Source organism: Zootoca vivipara, chromosome 6 (assembly GCF_965207765.1).
Source record: "Zootoca vivipara chromosome 6, rZooViv2.hap1.1, whole genome shotgun sequence".
NCBI classification, from domain to species: Eukaryota; Metazoa; Chordata; class Lepidosauria; order Squamata; family Lacertidae; genus Zootoca; species Zootoca vivipara.
Genome location: NC_142589.1, coordinates 54633217 through 54655404, shown reverse-complemented (window position 1 = coordinate 54655404; position 22188 = coordinate 54633217). Strand labels below are relative to the sequence as shown.

The window sequence follows — 22188 nt, the reverse complement described above, 5'->3', positions numbered from 1 at the left end:
CATCTCTCTCCTGCACCAGAAAAGCCAGATTAGCTACACACCCATACTCCTCTGTAAGCTCGACAGGCATAATTCACTGTTTCTCTTGGAGAAAAACTTATCCACTTCCCTCTCTCAACATCACTGGAGAGAGCACCACATTCCACAGCATGTTCACACCAGCTGCACAACTGCTTCCTATATACTACCTTCCACATGCACAAGATATCATAAACATACTGAAAGTTTGCTGCATTATCACTCAAAAAGACAAAAGAAAGATGAGTGCAAATTGCTCCATCTCCAAGATCTTCCCACGACCTTGTGAGGGGGAAAAAAAGCACCATAAGGCATAGCAAGGTTTAGAAATAAAGGGAGGGAAGAAGGTGCAAGATAAAATCAGGAGAAGGTTGTTCCTATCAGGGAGCCCTGGATATTCTGAAAAGTCCCTGATGACAGACAAGACTCTGACAAAGAGCTGCCATTTCACCTTCCCAGGAAAGGGAGGCTCCTGTGAAGGGGAAATGGTAGCAGAGGAGGAATTAAGAGAAAGGGGAAGGCGGGTAGCTCCTTCACTTGGGAACACTACAGCAGAAGAGGCCATTTAGCCATGTGGACACACGTGAAACGCCAAACCTCTGCAACTCCCAGGAATACATATGATCACAGGTAGGGAAGAATCCAATGGCTGGAATCAGGAGAGTTTCATATGTCCACAAATTCCTACACAAAAGATGCTTCCATGTTGGAATTTGCACTGCCTATTCAAGGCTCAGGACGGCAATCTCATCCAAACTGTTCTAGTTACAGGTAGGTAGGCAATCTCATCCAAACTGTTCTAGTTACAGGTAGGTAGCCGTGTTGGTCTGACGTGGTCAAAACAAAATTTAAAAAAATTCATTCCAGTAGCACCTTAGAGACCAACTAAGTTTGTCATTGGTATGAGTTTTCGTGTGCATCTGAAGAAGTGTGCATGCACACAAAACTCATACCAATGACAAACTTAGTTGGTCTCTAAGGTGCTACTGGAGGGATTTTTTTTATTTTGTTTCATCCAAACTACTCACTGTCTAGCTAAAGCATCCCTGGAAAGAGGCCCTTGGCCCACTAAGGACCAGTTTAGATATGTTTTGGACTGCTCGATTCTCAGCTTGTTGACTCCCAACTGCACATGTAAACTGATCTCAGTGATGACGACAAGCCCTGTGTGTTTCTGGGAGTTCTGATAATATACCATGATGGAGCGCATGGCATGTTACTCTTTCATGTCACTTGGTTCTCTCCCTGTGGAATGGGAAGAACAGTGGCCTGCTTCACACAGAGCTGGGCAAACTCTAAGGAACTATCAACAGCAGCCACACTAGCAGATGACATAGGACTGCTTGCCCTGGCTGGTTGCTAAACAGCAGAGGCCCAAAGCCAAGCTGGCAGATGGAAATTAAGGAGGATATACTTTGTGCAGCAACTTCCTTTTGTGGGGACAGAGCAAAGGATGAATTTACTAAACCTTTATCCCAGGCACCCCCAAACTTCAGCCCTCCAGATGTTTTGGACTACAGTTCCTATCATCCCTGACCACTGGTCCTCTTAGCTAGGGATCATGGGAGTTGTAGGCCAAAACATCTGGAGGGCCACAGTTTGGGTATGCCTGCTTTATCCCAATCCCTTCTGCCTCACTTCCATGTCTGGTGCAAAATTTCCACTGTAATCTTCAAAGTTCTTTATAGAGGACTGGATTTTTTTATTTTTTTTATTTAATGAACACAAAGGAGTTATGTGAGTCAATAAACACCTGAAGGTTTGATGCTGTCCTGGAGAAACATCAACTGTCTTTCCAGCCCCCAGCCTTTAGCTTTGTCACGTTTCATCTTGGGATGGCTCTTTTCCTCTTACTTGACCATATCACTCCTGTTTGATTGGTTTAGCACCTCATTCTCTTCCCAGCTGCCTCCCGCTCCTCTTGCTGCCCCTTCTCTTCTAGAACTTCCGTTTAAAATGCACGCAGTCCCTTCTCCTTCAGCTTACATTGATTCAACTAATGGGAAGGGCTGTAGCTGCATGGAAGAGCACGTACCACAAGATGCAGCAACAGTCACCAACCTGAATGGCATAGCCGCCAAGTTTTCCCTTTTCTCACGAGGAAGCCTATTCAGCATAAGGCAATTTCTCTTTAAAAAAAGGGAGAACTTGACAGCTGTGCTGGGTGGCTTTAAAAAGATTAGACAAATTCACAGAGGAGAAGGCTATCAATGGCGATTAGCCACAACGGCTATGCTCTGCCTCCACTGCTGCATTCAGGTCCAGGCTTCCCATCTTGCTGGCCAGCCAGAGAACAGGATGCTGGATCTGTCAGTTCCTCTGGCCTATCAAGGCTCTTCTTATAATTTAACTGCTTTGCATGCAGAAGCTCCTAGATTCAATCCCCAGCATCTCTAGGCATATTTACAGGAGGAAGACAGGGCAGTTGCACAGGGTGGCAGACTAAAGGAAGAGGCATTGCGTTGAATCTGTTGGGAGCAGCCCAGAGTGGTCAGAGGCCACACTGAGTGTGTCACTCAAAGGGTAGCTGCCCTTGAACAAGAAGAAGGGCAGAAGAGCCTCCCATCCCCCATGCCCTTCAAGCCACACCAGCTGCATGCAGCCCCTGGACTGGGTCTTACTCTTCCCAAGAAGGCTGCCATCATGCACTGCAAGAGACAGTTCTGGGCACACCTTATTTCGGAGGCTGCTGCTAGTCGTGTAGATACTCCTGAGCTATATAGATCAATAGTCTGACTTGAGATTAGGCATCTTACTACATCCTGGCAGAGTCTTCCTTTGGACCTCCATTTCAAAACAAAAAGTTGTCTTTAATGCTGCTTCTTATTGGGCCAACATCTATTGGCGTTATCACTGAGACCAGGTGCAAGGAACCTTTGGCCCTCCAGACTGCAACTCCCATCAGCTCCAGAAAGCATGGCTGAAGACCAGGGATGGTGGGAGTTGTATTTCAGCAACAACTTGAGGTTCCGCACATCTGGTCTAGGCAATGAGTTTTGTGTTACTCAAAAGCTACAGACATTTGGTTCAGTTATAACAGAGAGCTCTGTCTTGCTGAGAGCAGCTTATCATGCCAAGATACACCACCCAGAAGAGCCTCTTTCTCATGCTTCATTGGGAGAACCATTTTTTTTTATTAACAAGATTTATCAGGTGCGTTTCCAAAAGATCAAGTCAACACACAGCAATTCTGTAAATATCATATTAAAATGCATGATTTGTGCAGGTGTAAGTGGTAGAATTCATCCGCTGTGGCATTTAAGCACAATTACTTCAAAATACAGACTTTTGTTTTATAACAAAAAAATGGATGTGTGATTAAATCCCACAGGGCATTTAACCATGACTGAATGTATTAAGGTCCAGAGCTGAAAAAAACACTCAAATTTCAAGCAGTGCATTACACAACATATTCCCCCCCCCCAATTTCTTAGTACCTGGTTGCTGGTTTGTTTTTTTACCTGCTGAGTAATTGCTAGAACACAAGACTCCCAGGACCAAGTCTCTTATTCATCCAATAGCCCTGAATCACCACTATTTATCAGTCTGCCCTACCTCATAGGGATGTCATGATAAATGTCAGCAGCAGGAGTGGGAGAAAGAAAAAGCATGCTCCTACTCATGGACAGCCTCCCCAGGTGCTCTGGACCCCCACTCCTGCCAACATAGACAATGGTGAGGGATGATGGGAGTTGTAGTCCAAAACACCTGGCGAGGTAGTTTTTGGTGATCTTTAAGGAGCCCTTTGTTCCCGGGGGAAACTGGCACATGAAAAGTAAATCAGCAGCAAAAAACACCAAACTGAAGCAACAAATGGCTCTGTTTGTAAGAAAACGAGGAACAGGAACACATTTCTAAAGCTTTGCGGCCAGGTAAAGATTTAGCAGCCACTTCCAAACAAAACTGCGCCCAAACTTCCCTATGGTTTATGGAGGGGCCTGAGCGAGACAGCTGCGATGCAAGGCAGCAAGAATCTAAGCTTGGAAAAGTCAGGGGGAAATGTTTTCCTCCCTTGCAATGTTCAGCAACTTGTCTCCAGAAATGGGAACGTGCCAGGATATTAAATGAAGATGCTGTCCAGAGCTATAGAGCCATTCTGCCATAAGGAGGATTGATGGCAACATAACAGCAAAACGACTCACCCAGCCCTTCTGCTGGGACTGCTTATTTTATATTATATATTTTATAGATAGATATAAATGGAAAGGGCCCTCCTACATGCAACAGCAGCCAGACACACAAACACACACACACACACACACACCCCAGACCGATAAGCCAGGCATGCAAGCTCTCTGAAGGGACATGCCGCCACCTCTTCCTACACGCTCCGGCCATAACCTCAAATACAAAACTTATTTTTAAAATGAACACAGGAGAGGACTCCAAAGCATTTCGCTCTGATCAAGCAAAATCCCCACCCACCCCCACCCGCAATCAGGAACAGCTGCCATATTTGGGCGGGAATGATCCAGAAACCAGAGACAGGTTTAGTGGGGGAGGCTTAAAAACGCAAAACCCAGTCTTAACAACCGCCTCGGCAGAAAATACTTGGAAGCGTAGCTTAGAGCTTCAAACACAGAACGCGGAGAGGATGCCAGAGCACTGGCTGGCCAGCTCTCACTTGGACAAAGGCACAAACCTTTCCCAGATTCAGAGAAGGAAAAGCAGCAGGAGGAGGAAAGACTGGAGGGCAAAAGAAAAGGGAGGATAGACACTGCCTTGCGATAGGAGGGCCAGCATGTGGCATGTGGCCCCTTTCCTCACACCAGCCTTCCCCAACATGGTGCCTTCAAAACATGGTGCCTACAACTCCCATCAGCCCCAGTCAGCACAGCTATACTGTAGTTCAAAAAATCTGGATGGTGCTACACTGGAAAGGGCCATTTTTAGACAGTAAATATGTGAGGGGAGAAAAGGGGGGTCTACCTCTTCCCACTCTTCATCGTAAGACTCTTACCAGATGCAGAAATGGGTGGCTTGACGGAAGTACCTTCTTCCCATCTAGACCAATGAAAAGTTTTGGTGAACTTAAAAGCTTCTGTACCATTTTGTGACATTTGGGTTTGCCCAATAGAGAAACTAAATGTGTGTGTGTTGGGGGTGGAGAATGCCAGTCAGTGTTCCTATTCACAGGAGAGTCAGTATGGTGTAGTGGTTAGAGTGCTGGGCTAGGACCTGGGAAATCAGGCTTCAAATCCCCACTCAGCCATGAAGCTCACTGGGTGTGGTCTTGGGCCAGCCACTCACTCTCAGCCTAACCTACCTCACAGGGTTGTTGTGATTAAGAAATGGGGAAAAGTTTGTAGACCATATTGAGCTCCCTGGAGAAAGGTGGGATATAAATGTAATGTATGAATGAATGAATGAATTTGGAAGCAAGTCCTGCAAAATTACCCAGAAAATACACGGAATTCATCTGCTTGTTATTCTCTGCTTCCCTGCCCTCCTAATGATGCTACCAGGCTTTCATTTACAAGATGCTTCTCTCAAGTATCCTGTTCCCATCCTTCATGGTAAACCTGCTGACCTCTTTCTCCTAACAGCTGGTTTATATTTATCCAAGTGCAAATGCAACACACACACACACACACACACACACACACAATAAATGTATCATGCAGACAAACCAATCAGAAAGCCAGAAGTCATGGCTTCTTGCCTAATGTACTTGCCCGTTCCCCCATCATCACACGGCTAAAGTGAGAATGGAGGATTAGATCAGGAAAACAAGAGATGGGCGAATGAGTGGCAGTGGCGGCAGTGGCTAAACACTGTCTCCCTAGTGCAGCTCAAACAATCCAGTTTGGGGGCTCACAGCTGCTTTGAACCATATTAAAAAGTGGGAGATCCTATCTCATACCGAGCAGCACAACATTTCGTTTGGCAATGTATGAAATGCCCCATAACCTCTCATAGCTTCTCTTCTCCCCTGTAGAACCAACCATGGCAACAGCTAAGAGCACCTTCCATATATTCCCCTGGCTGTTTTGACCCTGACGTGTTGAGCAAATATCTCCCAATCTGGGCACCACGGGACTGACAATGTTTCCTATCAAATAGCTCTCTCTCCTCAGATAGCTCTCTCTCCTCAGACTCTGCTGGACAGACTGTAATAAACCCAGAGCGATAATTCATGTCAGTTTGGCTTAGCTTGGCATCCCCTGCTCCCCCCACTTTTCTTCCTAATTACAGGTCTGAACTGTACAGTCTTGGCTGTGGGTGCTGCATTTTTTCACTGAGAAAAACTCGGCCTTTTGCCCACAGTTGGAGACTGTTTTCCACATGTGAAATGAACACTACATCATAGCCCTTCTCAAGCCTCTGGCTACTTCTGCTTTTCTTGTTTTTGAAATGTGCAACTGTCTGAAGCGTGAGAAATTGCAACCAAGCCAAGTTCCTAGGCAGGGGGGTAGGAAAAAACCCCAACGTCATGACAGTTTAAAAAGTACAAAAAACTAGCTTAGCATGGTTGACAATTGTCAAAATCAGTATCCAAAAGAAAACAATGCCCTTTTATAGATGTTTGGTGCTGCAAACAGACTTGGCACAAAAACTTCTCGTTTCCAAACCCCTTCTTTACTTGGAGATTTAAAGAAAAAGTTTTCAGCAACTTCTTTTCTTCTCTATGGATTTGAAAGAGCCTGACTAGGCAGTTGGTTGGTTTTTATCATTTACGTAATGTTGTTAGCCAGAATTTGCCTTATACCATTTCCCTCTTAGCAACACATTTTCCCATCTATGAGCTCTGCAGCTACCCACACTTAATCACAATCTTTCAGAAGAAAATGTATAATTTGCTTCTGAGCACATGAACATAATGCTACTTGAATAAGTCAGTTCAAGACACTGGTGGTGGCAAGAATATTTTTACGTAAGCAAGATAATGACAGCTTTGTTCTTGTTTGAAACCCTCCCCACACCTGAAAAGAAAAAGAAACCCGCCCAACACTTTCTACCAAGACACTTTCTGCCTACAAAATGTAACCCCCTTTCAAAGGGAAGGAGAACCCAAATATTAACAAAAGGGAGAAAAAGTCAGGCATGCTTTGTACTCCAAATTACATCAATCAGTCAACTATGGATTAACTCTTCACTTCCCCCCTAACTCCCTTCCTACAAAAAAAGTAATTTTACGTCTGATATGGCAGCGTGTGGGGACCAGGGGAAACAAATACCTCATTATCTGGAACCAATCCATCCGTTTCAGCAGGAGGCCCTTCTGCAGCGAGGAAAGAAAAGGAAGTACTTTCTGAGTCTGGCACAGCAGAGGTCAGCTCCTCCTCTCCACTTTCTGGTGCTGCAGAAGAGGGCAGCTGTGGTGTGCTGCAAACTGTATCCCACACTGCTCCAGGTGCCAGAGAGAAACCAACTTCTGGCGGCTCTGGCACACCATCTGCACTCAATGGCATAGAGATGGCAAGGCCTTTAATCCCTTGGGCCACCTGAACAGGCTTCTTGATGGAGGTGGACATTGTGGCATTGTCCAGCTCTTCCAGAGCAGACAGTTCCTCTCTACTTAGAGGCATATTTTCCAAGGAGAATGGCACAGAAGCAGAGGGCATCTCCTCTGCATTTGGTAAGAATGGTATCAGGTCCTCTGCTTTGGGCTCCGAAGTGACTCCTGGAAGGCTATCTTGACCACAAACTTCTTTATACCTGGACAAGCAGGCAGAATCCACAACAGGCCCCCCTGCCTCTGGGGTTAAAGCAAGTGAGGATGGCAAAGGCAGGGTGGAACATGTTACAGCTGCTGGACCATCAGTGATGGAAGACCCCACTCCAGCAGAAGGAAAGGGGTCGGCAAGCTCCTCTGGGCTATCTGAAGGGGCATCAAGAGCCTTGTCACTAGGGAGGGGACTGACAGAAGCAGATTCCTCTCCAAAAGCAGAGGCCAAGTCTTCTGAACTGGGCTGTGCAGCAAACAAGTCTTCAACAAAAGCTTGTGAGTTGGTACACACAAACATGGCACTACATTCCTCATCCTTTGTTATCTCACTGTCCCCTCTCTGCCCAAAAAGGAACTCCAAGTCTTCAGGTTCCAAGCAATATCCCTTCTCTTCCACTGGGCTGCCTTTGGCTGCTGCTGCTGCTCCCTGCTCAGCTACCTCTGGTGTTTCCTCCTGGAAAAGGGCTGCACTCGCTGCCACTTCTCCGTCACACAACAGCCTTGTTAAAGGCTCAAGTTGACACACAGCCTTCAAGTTCTCAGAGGAGCCCACATGTTTTAGAGGCTCCTCCGAGTCCCGCAATGAAAACTCACTTTGTGAAGGCACCCAGGAACTATCTATGTCCTCCATGTCATTAACATGGCCCCCACAGAGGAGGTTTTCTTTATCCAGTTCTGCAACTTCATCCTCAGAAACCAGCTCTGGGACATCCCAGTTGGAGAAGTCAGTCCGTTCTGATGGGTTGAGCTCATCGCAAGCCTGCAGCTCTTTCACCTCAGTGTTCACCATCTCTTTTGCCAAGTCAACATCTGGTTGGGAGTCTAGCTCCTCAGCAGTTGTGGCAAGTTCATCATGGCTCGGGGATGCCTCCTTTGCCTCATAGCAAATGACAGGCTGCATTTGCTGCTGCTCAGTTTCTCTGCCTATGGCAAGAACATGGATGCAAGGAGGTGGTTCTCTACAGCAAGGGAAATCAACTGAAGCCACATGTTCACCCATGGCAAAGTCCAACAATCCTTTGACCCTCTGGCTTTCTGCGGGATCATGACCTGCCAACAGTTCTGCCCCATACTCCTCTATCTGACTAACTAAGGATGAGAGTGATTGTTGGGATACAGCATCTTTTTCAAGAGGAGGACTGGAAGACGTCACCTTTTCAGAGTCACCAGAAATTTCCCGTTCAGAGTAGCACTCTGAAAGGGTAGCTTCTGCTGTACTTACTGCTTGAGAACCACATGTGGCATCAAAGTCCTCCAGATCTGAGACCACAGCAGAGTCTGCCATGCTGACTTCAAGGTGAGTCAAGGGCTGGGAGGCTCCCGCCAAGTCCTTCTGCATGCCCAGCCCTTCTGAACACTGATTAGCATCCTGCACCTCCAGATCACCTGGAGCCACTCCATCCCCTCCTTCTTCGAGCATGCAAAGCGTTTCTAGTTCAAGGAACATCTGCACAGAATCCGTGTCAGAGAACTGCTCTGGGGCAAGAGAGCTGGCACAGGCTTCTAGGCCAGAAGCAAATTCCTCCTCTTCCACTTCGGGTGCTACAGCTTCAGCATTGCAGGCACCAGCCTCCACCTCCTCCTCAAGAGTAGTGTTTAAGTCTTGGTGCGTTTCCTGGGGAACGGGAGCAGAGTTGACAGCTCGCAGCTGTGAGTCATCCCACAGCTCCTGCCAGTGAGATGGGTGGTTAGAGGTCCCTTGGACAGCAAAACTCTCTACAGCTTCCGTAACTGTCACGGCTGGAACACTTAATTGTTCCTTTTCTTCAGAAATATCTGTCAAGCAACAACTTCTTTTCTCAGCAGCCTTCCCTGACAGCAAGCCTTCCTCCCACTCCTCCCCAGCCTCCATCATGATCAATCGCTCATCCTCCTCAAACTTCAGCTCCGACTCAGTCTTTTCCCGGAGGTTGGGGGTGATGAGAATGCTCATCCCGGGGTCCAGGAGCTCTTCACTCAGGCAAGGAGACAGTGGCACTGTTTCTATGACACAGTCTGTGTTGTCTGCCTCCAAGGTGTCATGATGCCCACTGCCAAGGCCTGCTCTGATGGCATTTTTCATCACCCTTGGCCACGTGGCGCTCGAGAGCCTGTGGTCCCGCCACCTGCCGCCGGTCATGTCAACTACCACGTCCTCTGGTCCCAGAAGAGGCTGGCACTCATCCTGAGACAACTCGCAGAAGGCTTCGCTTAGCTGCTTCACTTCCTGAATTTCTGGAACTCCAGACAGTTTGGGAATGTGCTCCAGGGTCAATGGCTCTGACATGCATTCCCCCTGGTCAGACAGCCTAGGGCTCTCTGCCAACATGGCAGTGGACTCCTGCTTCTCTTGCAAGGATGGGTTGGAAACTCCAGCTTCTGAGACTTCACTCAAGGAGGCCTCAATCCTCTCAGCAAACTCGGGGAAATTGGGTGGCATAAAGGACTTCCATGACCGCCTATTGACATTCTCCTTCTTCTCCGGGTTTGGCCGCCGCCTTGGGGGTGCCGGTGCTGACTTGGAGACATCACTACTAAGTTTCAAGGCATCAAAAATGACCCTCTCGTCTAACTTTTTGCTCTCAGGTGCCTTTGATTCAAAGACACTAGGTGCCCCTAAAGTCCCATTGCTAGAGATTGTGCTGCCATCCCCTTTTTCAAGGGTACTCTTGGAAGGCTGGCTAGTCTTGGACCCCTGATCAATTTGCTCATTTATCCTCATGGTGTCGTAGATGGACCTCTGAGGGACGTAACAGTCTTCTATATACCCATCCTCATCCTCTCCTTTCCCCAAGCAAGCAGGACTCTGCCTTAAACAGTCAGGCCTGCTGAGTGGCTTGCCCATACTTTTCAAAAAAATAATAAGAGAAAATAGAATAGAATAGAATGGGGGGGGGACCCCGCAGAGAAGAGTCCCACAACAAGCAAAAATCCCTCCCCTGCCTCACAAGCTCTCCATTCAAAGTAAAAAGAAATAGATTACGGTGGAGCAGGGTGTCTTTTGAAAATCCCTAATAACGACTTGGGAGGTCACAATTTTGTATTCCACAGAAGTTACAGAGCTTTCCAGAGAGAAGTCATCTTCCACCGTGGAAGTCCTTGAAAGAGGCAAGGCATTCCATGGCTCCTGCGGAAACGCTAGCAGTCCAAGGCCAACACATAAAGCCGTTTCTGCCGATCGCTATTTGCAAGCCCCCCGCCTCCTCCGGTTGCTCGGTAGGGCTGCTCTCCTTAAGGCAAGTCTTCCAGCCCGCTCCGACAAAGCCTCTTCCAGAGGGCGCCCCGGTCGGAAGCTCAACAACGGCGACGGCGAGGAAAAGGCCAGCTCTCGGGAAGGCGGCCGCAGAGCGCGCTCTCCTGGCGGAACAAAGGCCCGGCCTCCCGCGCGCCTCCATGCCCGGGCAGAACAGCGCTTTGCAGAGGCTGCTTCGCCGGCCCCTCGGCGCGGCGCGGCTGTCTCGGACTGCGCCTGGCGGCGGAGATCCCTCGCGGTCCCAGCGCAGGAAGTTCTTCATGCCGGGCGACGTCGGGCGCCTCCAGTCTGCCCAGCATCCTCGGCCGGCGGGCTGGATAGCTGGTTCAGCGCCGCTAGGAAAGGCCCCGGAAGGTAGACAGGCAGGTCTCCCCGTGCAGTCTGGGAGCGAGCTGGGATCTCGTGGCGAAGTCTGCTCGGCGTTCCTCCCTCATTCAAGGGCGGCGGCAGCCAGCGGACAGAAGCAGAGGCGCCCCCGCAGGGGACGGGCCGGGACAGCCGGCTGCCGGTGTCTTCTCCGCCGGGCTGCTCTCGGTTCCTGCCATGCTCGGGCCGCGCAGACGGAGCTCTCCCCGCTTGCTCGCTCTCCAGGAGGGAAGTTTAGTTGGAGCCTTTTGTGCGTCGCGGCTGCAAGAGCGGGGCCCGCCTCCCCCGGCAGCCGTCCCCGCCGAGCCGAGCCGTGGGCTGCATGTCAAGCGAGCAGGAGCAGGAGCCGCCGCCGCCGCCCCCTCTTCTGTGCTCCCGAACGGGGCTGCAGCTGTCACAGCCCTTCTCAGCGCACAAACTTCTTGCCGGGGGAACAAAAGGCTGCACGGCGAGGCTGGCTCGGATGGAGGGATGCAGAGCGTGCGATGGCTGGCTGGCTGGCAAGCCGCTCCTCTTCCTCGCCCTTGGAGGAGGGCCGGCGGGGCGAGACCAAGCAGCAGTCCGGCCCCCGCCCGGGAAGCCCAACTCCGGCAGGAGAGCTCCGGCCCTCAGCGCCAACGGCTGCGAGATTCCGGCTGGGCCAACAAGCTGCCAACTCCGAGGGGAGGGGACGCGCCGAGTGGCGGGGAGGGAGAGAGGGAAGGGAGGAAGGAGGCGGGGACCAGCAGGCGAAGCGAGGCGGAGCGGGAGGGGCGGGGAGGAGGTAGGATGGGGGCGGCCTTAGTGAGCCCCAGGCCAAGCGGGCTCGGCGAAGCCAACGGCCACGGTCGGATCGAGGCGCGGAAATCCAGCCCCGCCAGTCAAGGACCCGGCCGCTCAGCAGCGGAAAAGACGGCTGGACGCTGAGACCCACGCGCGCTCGCCAGGGCGCGAGCCTGGTCCGCGGGGGAGAAAAGGAATCTTGCTGATTCAAAGGGGAGAAACAACCCCTCCCCCGCCTTGTCTGGGTCTCCCCCTCCTCCTCTGCCCCCTTCGCCTGGGACGGGGGTCGCAGCGCAAATCCCTTGACAAAGAGCAGCGGCACCCGGGTTCCCTCCAGCGCGCCCCTCCGCTGACTCCAGTTCGCGGAGGCCAAGACTTTTTGGGGGGCGGGGGCGGGGAGAGACGCCTTGCGATGAGCAACCTCCCGCACGACTGCCAGCGAATCTCTCTCCACCCTCTGTACGGCAAACAACCGTCCCCCAAACCAAAGAAATATAAGGTTCTGCCGCAAAGATGGTGGAGACGTTTCGTTGGAGCGTGGGAACGCGCCGCCTGAACATGTGCAGAGTGCAGAGCAAACAATCCTCACAAAGCTGCAATTTTAACTAGGGGGAGGAAATGATAGTATCTCACCACTGTCTTCCTCCTAGGTATTGTTGTTGTTGTTTAGTCGTTTAGTCGTGTCCGACTCTTCGTGACCCCATGGACCATAGCACGCCAGGCACTCCTGTCTTGCACTGCCTCCCGCAGTTTGGTCAAACTCATGTTCGTAGCTTCGAGAACACTGTCCAACCATCTCGTCCTCTGTCGTCCCCTTCTCCTAGTGCCCTCAATCTTTCCCAACATCAGGGTCTTTTCCAAGGATTCTTCTCTTCTCATGAGGTGGCCAAAGTATTGGAGCCTCAGCTTCACGATCTGTCCTTCCAGTGAGCACTCAGGGCTGATTTCCTTAAGAATAGATAGGTTTGATCTTCTAGCAGTCCATGGGACTCTCAAGAGTCTCCTCCAGCACCATAATTCAAAAGCATCAAAACCACTATTATAAATTGCTGACATTGGGTTTTTCCTGGAGAGGGCAGGGGAAATAACTTTCAGATGAGCTTATTAATATGATGGAGCAGGGGAGGTACCTGTGCAGCGTAAATCCCTCTTCCTTAGCTCTTATTTGCTATCCAGAAATTGGTTAAGGAGTTGCAGGTCATTTAAATCTCTTGCAACCCTACAGCTTTGAGAACACTGTATATGAAAGCATTCTTATTTCTTTCTTTTTTTAAAGCACAGGTGTGCATGTGTGAGAAAACAGCAGGACAGGGTCAAGATGTGTCTTTATGTGGAAATGTCTGCACAAAGGTATGCTAGGATATTTCAAATGGGGCCGCTAAAGTTTCATAGTTGCATTTCAAAAGCGTAACATTTCCCTTGCAACACACCATTTTAGGGGGGGGGGGCATAGCAAAGACCCAACATATAACTACATGATAGGATTAAGCCCTGTGAAGCAAAGAATAAAGTTCCTCTTTTGGGGGCCTTTCTCACACAACATCACACCCACAACCAGCCCTCATGGTACTGTACACTTCCAAACAAAAGCATGTGAAGAGTGAGCCTCAGTTAGTAAGGTATAAAGCCACACATGAAAAGCTGTGATTCTTCTCCATGCCTCCTTTAAATTTTCAGGGCAATATGATGGAGACAGATAAGTGGGGGGCAGATGGAGAGGAAATGCAGCAAGCTTCCCACTTTAGCTGTGGCTAGGGTGGGGTTGCATTAATGAATCACAGCATATTTTGGTTGTGCTGCTGCTGCTGCCACCACCACCCCCCCCAAGGTGGGGTGAAATGTAGGCAGCATCACCCCCAAGGAGTGAAAAGAGCAGCCCTGCAGTGACATGCAGTGGCTCATCCAGAGGCTCAGTTTGGGCCATGAATCTTCACAGCATACAGTACTTGTTTTTACTGCAAGAGCCCCTGGCTGGAGTGCCTCTGACCATATGCAAACACTTCCTCTTCAACAAGTCACTCCCTGCAAATCTGGCTTCCCTGCAACATGACTATATGCAGAAATAAAGCACCAAGAGTAAGCAAAGTCGAAGGTTTCTAGCTCTAGCAACGCTGCACAAAGCTAGGAAGGACTCCGCTCATACCAGGTGAACCCGGCTTCTCCCTGGAAACCAAAAGCACAGCCTGCAACACTCTGTGGCTGGTGAAGGGAGTTGCTGGTAGTCTTGGGGCAAACACTCTTTCAGGGAAGATTGTCTACCTTGATTTGAGGAACCCACAGTGAACACTTGACAAAGCACAGATTTCCTCATGATACAATCTAGAAATCATGGCCAAAGAGCAAAAAGTTGCCTCATCTGCAACAGCATGTTCACACATCTTCTCCCCACAAAACCTGCAAGGTTTTGATTAAAAGCAGCAACTGAACGTGGATTGTATGGGTAGGGGGGAGAAGTGGGCGAGTGCAATTCACTTTCCATGCAAACATAGCTTACACTCCTACCCAAGAGATTACCCTCCTAGGAGCTTCCTCCCATATTCAACCAAAGCAATCCAGGCCACAGGTATGCTGCAGAGAGCAGGTGCACAATCGAGCGAATCAATTCTGGGGGAGGAGCGATTCTTGTCAATCAAATTGAACTTTAAATATGATTTCCTCCCCCAAGGCGAGGGAGAAAACTTGGCAAACAGTTAAGGGATGGGCCAAGTCAAGGTGATCCAGATTTATCTGCTTGGATTCTGGTGCCACAGAGCATTCATCTCATTAACCAACATTTCATTGCATCATTTATAGTACCAAACAGGAAATTTCACCACCAAAAAGCCCTATAGCAACGGCTGCATACAGAGTTAGAGAGATTGCCAGTCTCCTCTCTTCCCAGAGCACCACCAGCCAATATACTGTTTTGTGTGCACACAGAGACCCCCTTCCTGGCCTTTCCCTTGCTTGGCTCAAGAGCGCAGTAGACAGCCAGACATTACAGTCAGAGAAGAACGTCTAGGCTAGCTGTAATAATTGGATGCAGCTGCAACAATAATCTGGCCAGTAGTTTCACCAAAGCAGGCCCTTCATGTGCCACCGCCGCCTTCACTGTTCAAACTGCCTCCAATTGCGCAGGGCCAGTTTTTCATTTTTAACGGCTCTCTCAGCTTCCTGCAGGAAGAATCTGAGGAATTCCATGTGAGGTTTCCCCCCTCGCTTATAAAAGGACGATGTGTTGAGTTTGCAGCCAGGAATTCTTTGGCTATTTCCTCATCAGGTCACATGCCAACAAAAGGAGTGCCAATGTACATTCATTCCCCTCCTCCTTGGAAGAGGGAATGTAGGCCTATCCCCTTCCCCACTAAAATCAAATATGCGTATAAAGATATTGATATCGAAATTGGTCTGTCCTTCATCACACGAACTGACTCTCTTGAAGCTAAAATATTTGCTTTGAACTGGCATTAGTTCAAGCCTACTTGACGGTCTTGGAAAAATTCCAAGTAGCAACAACTCACACAAGATGCCCACATATAAGAATGGTAACATTTCTTCCACTCCACCCACTTCCTTGAAATGGTCTCTAAAATTTCAGCTCTGGCAACTAAGAATCTGAAATATCTCTTCCCCCGCCCCAACTGATTCTTTAAGATAGGGGTAGGGAACCTGGAGTCTAAATACTGCAGACCACTTTCTGGTCCTTGAAAGTCTCCACAGGCCACACCTTTCACTGGCCCTGCCTAAAACCACTATCCTAGAACAGTTTTGCCTGGCTGAAATGTGTCCTTGAACTTGGATAATGCCTCTTCCTTGCCTGGAGACTGGAGAGATAACAGGGAGGGGTGTGTGTAGGAACCAATGTCTCCCTGCTCCTATATCTGTTTTTCAAAAACCTGGAGGGACATTTTACCTGGTGGGGGAAAATCATTTTGGGTTCATAACAAGAGGGCACTCCTTTAAATGAATAATGGCTACTTCCTTATATGACCGTCTTCAGCACTTTGAGTGTTTTGCGGTCCTTCCAATAAGATGCTCTGAGCACCCAGAAGATTGGCCCAGCTGCAGGAGACTTGGGCGGAGTACAGGATTTCTGAGGGATCCATGGGGACCATGGTTCCTTTTGCATTTCTTGCAGTGTGGTGTAGAAAGACCAGCTAAGCAGCCAGCTGTGGCACTGAACTATATTTACCTGATAGAACTTCCAGACTCTGTATCCTCTAGCGACAATTTAAAAGGAAGGGAATGAGAGAGAGGGAGAACAAGCCAAAGGCACGTCTGCTAATTTCAGTTTATTTGTGGGATTACAGTATGCCTGGTGAGCAAAGAATCCCAAGGCAAATTCAAGCAAACTCCCAAGCCCACATGCACAGCAAAGGTTTGTTAGCTCAAGAGGCTCATCCTTTCGAGCAGCCCCAACCTGGCACCTTCCAGATGTTTTGGACTACAACTCCACCAGCATGGCCATGTGATGCTGGGGCTGCTGGAAGTGGTAGTCCAAAATGCCTAGAGGACAATAACTTGGTTAGGATGGGGGGGGGGCACTTTGAAGCCAAAGTTGGTTTCCTTCTGTAGCCAGCAGCTTTTCACAAAGCATTTCTTTAAAAGGAGGAGCTGGGACTTTGCCCACTGTTGCACCTGGGTCCCTGCCTTGTTAAAATTGATTGCAGGGTTTGCTGTAGTAGCTCAGCCGTGGATGGAAAGCAGTCTACATGCTCAGAAGCACAGTGTTAATCCACATGTTTGGGGAATGTGGCTTGTAGCCACAGAGCTACAAGCAGATTCCAGGACTGTGCTCTAGTGAGCCACTGAGCAAATTAATCCTACAAACTGATCTTAAGTAGGTCTGTCAAGCAATTAATGAATAGCAGTTGATAACTCACAAGGCAGGTGGTATGAGGCTGCTTCCTATGTTCCTGAATTAGACCCTTGGGCCCATCTAGCACAGTACTGTCTACACTCACTGGCAGGGATGCTCCAGGGTTTCAGGCAGGAGATCCCAAAGTCTAAAATATTTGTACTGTATTGAGACAGCAACAGTGGCATTTTAAAGCATACTATTAACAGGAAAAGACCACCTTCAATGTTTTCTTTTTCTCATTTTTTATGACAGTGGCACACTGTACTCAAAATAGCCTCAGAAAATAGGTAAGTGGGTTTTTTTAAAACTCTGCTAATTAAAATCTGTTCCCATGGATTCATCAGCAAAAAAATTAGTTGATTGATCTACTGATTAAATCAATTAAAGCTTGAAGCTCAAGTTTTAAACTGTGGGTTGTGTTTCATAAACAAGGCATAAGAAGACTGTTGATGGTTACACGGCACCAAGGATTAGAGCAAAAACCCCTATTTTTTCTTCAGAAGGCAGAGCACCTCCATATATGGGGCTTGCTGGGCATGCAAAAGTATACAACACAGCCTGTATTTTGCTTATGGGCCTTGCCTCGTGCACCCCCCTCCACACTGCCCATTTGCAGACTTCAGCACCCTCCTTATCCCTATCTGCTAAACAACTGCACAACAGCTCCTCCAGGCAACAACACAAACTGCTTGCCCGGACAAGCCACATCAGGAGGCTATTTGGATGGGTATTTTTAGGTCCCTCATAATGCAACTTAGCAGCTGGAAGTAAGCAGCAAAGCAAAGCACTTTCCTTAAGACTTAATTTCTAAAATGTGAGGGGCCCAGACTCAATATTGGCCTATAAGGCATTCTTCACTATTCCACCTTGGTGTATGAGGGGCTTGAGGCTGCTCAGTGGTGAGAATTCACTCAGCACGTGCCCAGTAACATGTTCACTTCTTTAGAATGAAAGAACATAAGAACAGCCTGCTGGATCAGGCTCACCTAGTCCAGCATAGGTGGACATACTTTCCTCATAGTGGCCAACCAGATTCCTGTGAGAAATCCTCAAGCATTGCTGCTTCCAACTGTGGAGGTAGAGCAGGGGTCAGCAAACTTTTTCAGCAGGGGGCCAGTCCACTCTCCCTCAGGCCTTGTGGGGAGCCGGACTATATTTTGAAAAAAAAAAAGTGTACGAATTCCTATGCCCCACAAATAACCCAGAGATGTATTTTAAATAAAAGGACACATTCTACTCATGTAAAAACACCAGGCAGGCCCCACAAATAACTCAGAGATGCATTTTAAATAAAAAGACACATTCTATTCATGTAAAAATATGCTGATTCCCGGACCGTCCGCGGGCCGGATTTAGAAGGCGATTGGGCCGCATCTGGCCCCCGGGCCTTAGTTTGGGGACCCCTGAGGTAGAGCATAGGCATCATAGCTAGTAGTCACTGATAGCCCTCCCCTCCATGAATTAGTCTAATCTTCTTTCAAAGTCATCCACATTGGTGGCCATCACTGCCTCCAGGGGGAGCAAGTTCCATAATTTGACTATATGCTGCATGAAGTACTTTCTTTGATCTGTCCTGAATCTTCCAGCATTAATCCACACACTCCAAGGCTAAGCCCATGGCAGTGGAAGCAGGCTCTCATTCAAACACTACCCCCACCCCCGATTTCCTAGGCTCATTCAGCGATCTTTGACTGGATTATGATGGGGTTATTGGGGAACAATGGGGGGAAGTTTTGGCTAACACAGAACTATGATGCAAGGAGACACCTGCTGAGTCAGGCCAAAGGTCCATCTCACACTCAGCCCAGTATCCTGTTTCCAACAATGAGCAACCAGAGGCATCTTGGGAGGCCACAAGCAGGTCAGGGGGGGGAAAAAGGCTGATCCTCACAGTTTGTCCCAGGCTTCTGGTATTACCGGTAGGCTGCCTCTGCACTTGGAAGTTCTAGTTAGCCATTATGGTTCTTGGAAGTTCATAAATGTACAGCACCTTTTTCTGCTTTTTTGTCAGAGAGTCCAGTGACCTTACAATCTTATCTGCTTCTTCTTTTTAAGAATAGTTATGGAGATTTTGCAGCAATCTTCCTCAAACTGGTACCCATGAGATGTCTTAAGACTACAACTCCCATCAACCCGAGCAAGGCATGGCTGATTTACAGGCACCAAGTTTTTCACAGGGAGGTGCTCCTCTGCAACCACAGCCAGGAGCATTAAAGTTATCCCAGTGCTGAGCTCTCTGTGATTATGCTAATTCAGAACTTGACACTGCACCTTTGCACAAGCACACACCCTCCTACGAAAGAAGCGGGATTTGTATAATTTATTTTAAAGCCCCTCCTTCACTCACGCTCGGCTAGTACTTACAAAACACAAGGGATTTACTTTATCTTTCCTCCTCCATTCAACCTCTTCCAGCCTCGATCTAGCAGTTCTGCCTGCACCAATCTTTGAGGGGAGGAAATTACATTTCTGTGGACATAGTGGGTAGCTGTGACACAAGGCTAAACCCTCAGCTCCAAATGTGCTCTAGACAAAAGCTGCCAGGCTAATCCCACCCAACTGCACTGCACTGGGCAATTCCTTTTATCTGCTTTGCTCATGACAGACTTCAAACTGATTTCATGTCAGGTCTCAGGCGCCTTACAATCCTGCTTTCCTAAGAAGAAAAGCCTCTTCTCTTCTTGCAGATTGTGGTTAAAGGAAGGTGGCCTTGTCCCAACAGCCAGTTAGCATTTCTGCAAGCGATGCAACAGAATTTCCTAGGATGCACTGCAGAAAGTTGCTCCCTGCAGCAGCCCAACCAGGCCATGCCTGACAAAGTGCCTGGATTAAACCTGCTCACCAAACTGACTGAAGCCCACCAGGCATAGATCAAGTCTTGCCAGATGCTAAGCCACCAGGCAACAAAACCAGGAAGTTTCTGGAGCCCTACAATCTGGCATGGTCCATTTAAGGAGCATATTTCATCCACAGAAAATAAGGAAGCACAACACCACTGAAAGAAAGTTGCAGCTCCAATACAAGCTTCTCTTTCTGCCATTGGAAGGAATATCATCTCACGGTGGTGGCAAGCCCTTGTTCTAGCTCCTTTGGGGAGTAGTGGAAGAAAACTGGTCTATATATTACAGCAACCCATGCCCTGCAATCCTGGTTACAATACCAGGCAGAGAGAGTGTTTTCAGTGTCCTCAGATGTGACATTTGGCACCAGCAAAGGCCACTTCAAGTGACAGGATTAGGGCCACTCCATCAACTCAGCTGTGAACTGCCACAGTTGGGCTTCCCACTTGCCCATAACTCACCCTCTCAGTGCCATTCCTTCTGGTTGCCCAACATTTACTATTTTGAAGAATTTGTACCTAAAATTGCTCACTCTCCAGCACTAGATCCTATACTGAAGAGTGGCCCTCACTTCAGCCATCCCAGGGAGTGGTGGACCCTTCCCACTGTCATGCCTTCATCTATTCCTTAAACTGAAACCCTGCCTGGCCTTCTGACAGGCTGGGAGACCCCTATGTAAGCTTCCCACCTTTGCAGCTCATCCAGTCCTTGGGCATTCTGTTTGCAATCTCCCATCTGCACTTCAGGCCTCTCCTGGGTCTCCCACCCGATTAAGAGCCCCCTCTGATGCTTCATCTGGGTTGGCACTCAGCTGAGCTAAACCCTGGGCTTGTTTCCTTAAGGTTAATTTTCTTTTAAACATGTACCAAGTGCATTCTTCTTGCCACTAAGTAGCTTGCTTTAACAGACTGGAGATTTTGGAAGAGAGCTTCCAGGTGAAAGATGTCAAATTTGAGCCCTGGGCACCCAATTGTACGTACAACATACACTCTTCTATCTCCTTTTCCTTTTCTTAAGAAAAATAATCTCTGTTGCCAGCCTCCAGCTCATGAGTCACCTGCTCATTCTTAGTTTCTGAAACTGTGTCGCCTCAAATTTTGGGAAACTATGTAAGTGGACATAAATGACTAGTTTGTTGTCGGGAACCGAAAGCGCCCTGGTGATGCCAACCTCAGATAAAGCGGGTACTTTGCAGAGCTGCTAAGTAAACAGCCTCTTGGCTTGCCATACCAAACACTACAGTGTTCACAGCTGCTGCCCATTCTGGGACGCACCCTACAGGAAACACAACTCTCCCTCCCTACACTGCTTGGCAAACTCAGATGCTGATTGATTTCTACAACAGGAAGGTGTGGCGAGCAATGGAAGCTGATGAAGCATCCTTTTATGTTGTTTACCTAAGGGTCAAATCAGATACGTACACATTTCCCCAAACACAAGGTCAACTTGCCTTCCAGCAGGCAGGGCAGCTTGAGAGCTGTTAAGAAGGCAAACACAAATGCCCACCCATCTAAAGCAGTCTTTGCCAACCTGGTTGAACTACAACTCCCATCAGCCTCAGCTACCACAAAGGCTGCTCTAATGTGCTGAAATGCTAGCAATCATTAATCAGTGGATAGGTGCTTGGCTCACATCCTCCAGTTACTGAATCTGCATCTGCTTTCTCTCAGTTTGGGGCATTCTGTGCTCTGAACTCTATGGGGAATGGCCCTGTTATATGATCAGGTGGTCCTTCCAGGATTCCCACTCCTCCTTTTCACTCTTCCCAGCTGTGCATGAGTGCTAACTGTGGTTAGCCACTTGAAAAACACTCAGCACATAAGCAAAAGCATTCTTGCTTATTGCTACTTCGCATGTTGCAGGGCTGAACTTCGCACTGCAAACAAGTCCTGGGAGAAGACTCTAGCCTGGGTACCTGCTCCCTCTTTGTGGGGCACTAGTGGTCTGGACTGCGTACACTGCTCTGCCATGCGGATAGGCTTGTCTTTCCATCACTGTTAATGACCTAGAGCTTTCTACCTTGGCATTATTATTTGCTTCCTTGCACTGGCAAGGGAACATTGATGAGGAACTACTGGCTTCCTATACTGATGCAGCCAGAAGAAGAATCCGCGGCAAAACTGCACAGCATCCCTTTCACTACAGCCCTTCCCCCAAATAGGACATTATGGGCCTGGAAAACTTATTAGCACAAGTTTGATCAGACGGGGAAACCCTGCTGATTGTGGTGCTGCCCGGCTCATGTTTCTCTGTAACAAGGCCTCCTTGGTGGTGAATCCCCATTTTTGGAATACCCTCCCTAGTAAGGTGTGTCCAATTTACATTCAGGGGGCATTTGCTGACTGAAAAGATGCTCTTCCCAGCAACTTTGTAATTATTTGCTGTAAGGATATGCAGCTGTTTTAAAATGTTTTTAGGTGACCTTAATGTTTATAAAGAGGTTTTTATTTTATTGTAATTG

At 48.6% G+C, this 22188-nt stretch overlaps 1 protein-coding gene across 20 annotated transcripts in view; it reads right to left on the bottom strand.

The window, feature by feature from the left end:
- MACF1 (microtubule actin crosslinking factor 1) overlaps positions 1-22188 on the bottom strand; it is a 292907-nt gene that overhangs the window by 50774 nt on the left and 219945 nt on the right. The gene's annotated exons all lie outside the window — the stretch shown is intronic.